This window comes from Callithrix jacchus, chromosome 19 (genome assembly GCF_049354715.1).
Source record: "Callithrix jacchus isolate 240 chromosome 19, calJac240_pri, whole genome shotgun sequence".
Lineage (NCBI taxonomy): Eukaryota > Metazoa > Chordata > Mammalia > Primates > Cebidae > Callithrix > Callithrix jacchus.
In genome coordinates this window covers 51,631,183-51,637,132 of record NC_133520.1, presented here as the reverse complement: position 1 = coordinate 51,637,132, position 5,950 = coordinate 51,631,183, and the positions used below count along the sequence as shown (strand labels likewise).

Here is a 5,950-nt window from a genome sequence, read left to right as displayed (position 1 = left end):
ATTTCACTGGAGCTGTAACACAGCTGGAAAATATCACATCTTTCACATGGAAAAAAAGAGTCTGGAAAAAGTCTACTGAAAATTTTGTCTGATCTCACAGAATTTGCTTACGAAGGTTTCGGTGAAAAGGAAACATAATTACAATTAATATCTGAAAAATCACTTATCTTTGTGCTTGCCCAAACGATGCGGATTTCTGTCTGAAGCTCTGGAAACTAAATGTTTTTTAAATAATGCATTTGCTGAAAATGGATTAGGATAAAAGCTTTCATTTCCCCTTTGTGTTTTGATTGATCAGATTCCCAACTGTTGGAAGATTTCAAAATTAGTTTTAGGCATGGGCTGGACCAGCCGTTTTCCATCCCTCTAGGGCATCCAAGGCAAGAGCAGAACTCTGCCAACCCTCCTTTAGCCCGAGGGAGAGTTCAATTTCAGAGTCTGTAGGAAATGGGGTCCAAAATCAAAATCAAAAACAAAAACAGGTGGAAATGGAAAAGAATTTAATTCTAAGAAGATTTCAGCTACTAATACTGAGCTTGGTAGAAAATTTTAACCAAGAGATAGTTTTTAAATGAAAGTGTTAAAGTAGGTAGTTAGGCAGACATTTGCAAGACAGGAGAGGGCCCCCCCATCCCCTCAGGAATGTCAGGCAACCATCAAGAGATGGTCAGCTGGTTGTTAAACTATCTCTCTGAAATGATCATTGGTCACAGCCAGCTCCAGGGGAAGATGCTTTCCCAATAGATAGAAAAGACCTCAAGCTGGTGATCAGCAGCTTCTTGATAATATCTCAAGAGGTGAGCAAGGATGCCCATGCATGCTCACTAAGAGGCAAATGGTGGATGTATGACCTTCCTCTGGGGGCGTTCCACCGGTAAAGAAAAATCACCCCTGGAAAACATACGTACAACCTCAGTAAATGCACTATGCATGCAGTCACCATCTGAATGCTAATTGACAATGGGCCTGTGGCAGTTGAGTGACAAATCACCTGAAGGGAAGAATGACAGGAGGAGAAAATGTACAAAACCCCAAGCCAGGGGCTGAATGGGCGCTTGGAACTCTCAAGTCACCTGGTTGGCCCTCTCCCAAGCGTACTTTGCTTCCTTTTGCTCTAAAACTTCTCTTTGCTTTCTTTTCTTTTCTTTTTTTTTTTTGTTTTTTGAGACAGAGTCTTGCTCTGTCGCCCAGGCTGGAGTGCAGTGGTGCAATCTCGGCTCACTGCAACCTCTGCTTCCCAGGTTCAAGCGATTCTCCTGCCTAAGCCTCCTGAGTAGCTGGGACTACAGGTGCACACCAATATGCCCAGCAAATTTTTCTATTTTTAGTTGAGATAGGATTTCACCACATTGGCCAGGATGGCCTCAATTTCATGACCTCATGATCTGCCCATCTCGGCCTCCCAAAGTGCTAGGATTACAGACATGAGCCACCGCACCCAGCCTTCAAAAACTTTTTGATAAACTCTCACTCCTGCTCCAGAACTTGCCCTGGCCTCTTCCTCCGCCTTAAACCTGTTTCTGCCCCTTAGCTGAATTCCCTCCTCTGAGGAGGCAACAATCAAGTTTCTTGCAGACTCATATGGATTTGCCACTGGTCACAAAAGTAGAAAAAGTGCAGAAAAATGAGAGCTTAAAAATAAAATGAGACTTCCAAACCACAGAGTCAGCAGTCATTGAGGGCAGGAGATTTCCTGCTTCAGCTAGAAGGGTCTGTTTTATGTGAGAGACCCTCATCTTTATGATTCTGCCACGTGAAGTCACCACTGTAGGGAGTGACAGATGATGGTGATGGAACGGGAAAGGTTCCATTTTCCCCCTCTCAGGGCGTGCGGCGGGGGAGAGGCTCACTTCTTCAGAGCCCTGCTGCTCAAACCTCTAGAGGAGCATACAGAGGGGCAGGCAGTGGGGCTCTGACCCCACAGCAGTGTCTAGGGGTGAATGTTTGCAGTTCCTGAGGCCTCAGTGGGTGTGTGGTGCAGGGCGATTTTTTAGTTTGCTGTCTATAGGTGGCTTGTGTTAACCAGCTTAGTTAGACCCACTACCCTGTTGCAAGGACAGAGACCTTTCTGTATCCTGGCTTCTTGCTTTGGTGTACCAGAAGAATCAGATCACACGTGGGCTTGGAGAATGAGGCCAAAGTTTTATTCAGTGGAAATAGCTCTCTGCCGATGGGTGAGCCAGAGGGAGATGCTTTCCCCTGCAGCTGGGCCGCTTGGTGGCCCTGGCTCTCCTCTGACTGCCCCGGCCAAACTCTACCTCTTCCCACTGGACATGGCCTGCTGGCGTGCCGGCATCTGTTGATGTGTTCTTTCACTTGCGTGCCCCCTAAACCTCCTGTCACCTTCCAGCCACTTGTGTCTTCTTCCACTGATGTGCCCCTCTCAACATCTGGACGCTATGTGTCTGCCCGCTGAGTCTCAGGTTTTCATAGGCCCAGATGGGAGTGTGGTAGACCAGGGTGGTCTTGGAAAATGCAACATTTGGGCATGAGAGCAGGTGTGCCTGTCCTCACTTAGGTCTGTGGGGGTGGAGACCTAGCCAGGGACCCACCTTTCTCTACCCAGCACAGCACTTCCCTGCCCCACTCACGTATCAGTGACACAGCACTCAGGCTCCTGAGTTGGCAGGACTGCTACTGGCTAGAGCCTCATTAAATTTATAACCTCCAGCTAAAGCTATGCAGGCCTATCAGGGCACATGGGCCTCTAACTCTGTCATACAATGGAGGCGAAACCAGACTTTTGGACAGGAGATTCCCCTGTGCTTACAACCAAGGACCCCCTCACTCCCATGAGACACCCTGCAGCTGAGAAAAGGAATGAGCAAGTCTCTGTCCTGAGAAGAAAGTCTGTTCTTAAGAGACTGTTGAGAGCAGCAACCATGTTTGAAATATTCCTTATTATTTAGTGTATTCACAATAATCATGTTATTTAACTCTTTAAAAATACACACATATTTTGCAAAGGCTGTTTAAAATATAAAATAAAATAATAAATGCACACATAATTGGAGTTTCCCAAACCAAGAGAGGAAAAAAAAATAAGGCGTGGGCTTTTCTTCAGGTATCGCACTGGACTGTGTGATGCTTCTGTCTGAATTCTGCAGAACGGGAAGCAAGTGCTGCCTCATGAACTCAGTTCCCAAAAGCAGCTCATTGGTATCTCCTCTCTACCCCATTTCTATTTTATGCCATTTCAAACAGCCCAATTGTCATCTGCGCACACCAAAAGTACTCCATAAATGCTGGTGGGATTTGCGGACCTCAGCTCCATACTGATAAACAAATAGCTACAGCTGTTTGAGGTTATTTGCATTTACGAGGCCATGTGAACATTTTATTTCTTGAGCCAGGACAACTAGAAAGACAAAATGTGGTCTCTGGTAAAAATCAGTTGCCCATTAGTTAGAATTTCAGCCCACGTTTTGCACTCAGCATTGTGCGAGATTTACAAGATCCATCAGGGATAATTGCTGCCTTTTGGAAATTTGCATTGTGAAAGAAAAAGCACGTGAGTATAAATAGGGAACATAAGTATGTGAAAAAATTTAAACAGCCCTCTGGCAGCTGTCCGTTGTCAGCAGAGAGAAGAGTTTGCCCGGTGTTTCCTCAGAGGCCTCACACAGTGGCCCTCCATCCCTTGGCAACTTTGCCAGGCCCAGGCTCAGCCTACAGGCTTGAAATTTAATTTTGCCCCTGTCTCTTGGAGGCAGACTTATGTTAAATAAGCTCAAAGAACCGATATTAAAAAGCTGAACACCGACTTGTTTATTCATTTGTGAAATAATTGAGTAACCAGAATACTCACATTTGTATGACCAGTGGATTTTCTGACTATCGAGGGACTTATGAGGCTAACCTTCTCAGTCAGCAATAATCGTGCCTTGGATAAACCTCACTGGCTACAATACTGCCACTTCACAAAGCTGCCAGCCTGCTCAGGATGCAAAGGCTGTTGAGGTGGGTAAAATCAGAACAATAGAAGTTGATGAGACAAAGATTTGACGGTGTCCCGCTGAGCAGTGGGATGGATGCCCTGAGCATCCGTCTCCTTTTGGGGATGGCCAAGACTCACCGGTGAGACCAAAGCACCACTGAGGAGGGCCTCACAGAGATGAGCTGAATTTGTGAAGTAGGTCCTACTTATTATGGGGTCTAAAAGGAATATGTAACAAGGTTACTGGCCTCAAGGGGAAATCGGTATTGATGGAATAAAGAGAAATTGTTTTTGTAACCTTCTTTCAAATACTGGGCTGAATTCTATTCCTGATGTTGCTGGCTAATACATGTCAATGGCAAATCCCCTCACGTGTAGATGCCTTAGTTTCTCCATCTAGGAATGAGATCCATGTACTACCTGCCCTCTTCTGTTTGCTCATGTGTGTAAGATACAAAAAGGAATTTCTTATACTGTTACAGTATAAGGCACAGATGGGGCAGGAGAGGGCTCCCCCAACCAGCCAGAAAAGTCAGGTGACCATCAGATGATGGTCCAGCAGTTTTCATACTTGCCTTTCTAAAATGATCATTGGTGGCAGCTGCTGCCAGGAAAAGGCAGTTTCTTAATAGATAAAAACACCTGAAAATGGTAGTTGGCAGCTTCCACTGCCAAGTAGGAACCTAGGCTGTGTCATGCATGTGTCCTTAACCTTGGCAAAATAAACTTCCAAATTGACTGAGGTCTGTCTCAGACACTTTTTGGTTTAAACTCCTTACTTGTCCCAAATAAAAATTATCCCATAGGGCCAGGTGCAGTGGCTCACGCCTTATCCCAGCACTTTTGGAGGCCAAGGTGAGAGAATCATCTGAGCCTGGGAGGTCGAGGCTGCAGTGAATCAGTTCTTACCACTGCACTCTAGCCTGGGTGACAAAATGAGACCTCCTTACAAACAAACAGACAAACAAACAACAAACAAAGTATTGATTTTAAAAAACCCTACATTCTCTTGGGGAGGCATTTGTGGCTTGCCAGGCAAATGAACCCAGGGCTTTTTTGGGTAACAGAGGAAGTGAATCAAGAGGCTACAGAGCAATAAAGCAGATTAGGGCTTGGATTCATGGCCAGACAGAATGCAAAGGTTTTGTTCTCCTATTCAACCAGCCTTAGGAGGGGTCTGGAGTCACTGGTCCACTGGCAATCTGGCATTTTGAGGCCTGGGGGAGTCCTGAACGGGGCCAGGCATTGATGATACAGGCAATCTGGTCACAGCACACCTGAGTGGTGGAAACACGGGGGCAGCTGAATATCTTTGAGGGAAGGTCAGATGCAGAGTGGGTGGGCCAGGACCTGTAGATCCTTACTGAATCCTGAACCATGATTAGAAATGATCATAAATCCTTTGCCATTCCTCCTATGAATGGATGGAGGCTCTTTGTCTACCTCTCCATCTAAGCTGTCCCTGTGACCAGCACAGAATACAGTGCAGAAATGCTTGGTGTGTCTTGAGCTGGGGCTTCGAGGGGCATCACAATTTCCCTCTTCCCCTCTTGAAATGCTGTTGCCTCCTAAACAAGGTAGGGAAAATTGTTATCCGTCAATTATGTCCATTGAGATTATCTCCAGGCTGGCCTCCTTGAGGAAGAGAAACCATGTGCAGACGGAAGCCAGTCTCAGCAGAGGCCCTAAACGTGCAGATGAGCCTGGCTCAAATCAAGCAGCAAATCGGTACTTGTCACAAAATTCTGAGTTGGTTAAATCTTTGGTACCCTAAATATTTGAAATGGGCTTTTCTGCTTCTGGCCTAGGGGCTGCCACAAGCTCTGCTACTTTCCCCGCCCTCCATCATGTGTTTTAAATCTCTTAACACAGCCGCCGCTCCAGCTGGGGCTCTGATGGTCTCCCAGCTGCGTCACTGCAACAGCCTCACAACAGGCTTTTGGCTCCAGTATTGGGGAACAAACCGCAGTTTGCTCCTGCTTCCTGACACTCCTTTGAGAAGACTCCCCTCAC

General features: G+C 46.2%; 1 pseudogene; it reads right to left on the bottom strand.

Annotated features, from left to right (window-relative positions):
* Positions 1 to 3,771: 3,771 nt before the first annotated feature.
* LOC118149655 (U4 spliceosomal RNA) lies at positions 3,772 to 3,928 on the bottom strand (annotated as a pseudogene).
* Positions 3,929 to 5,950: the final 2,022 nt, after the last annotated feature.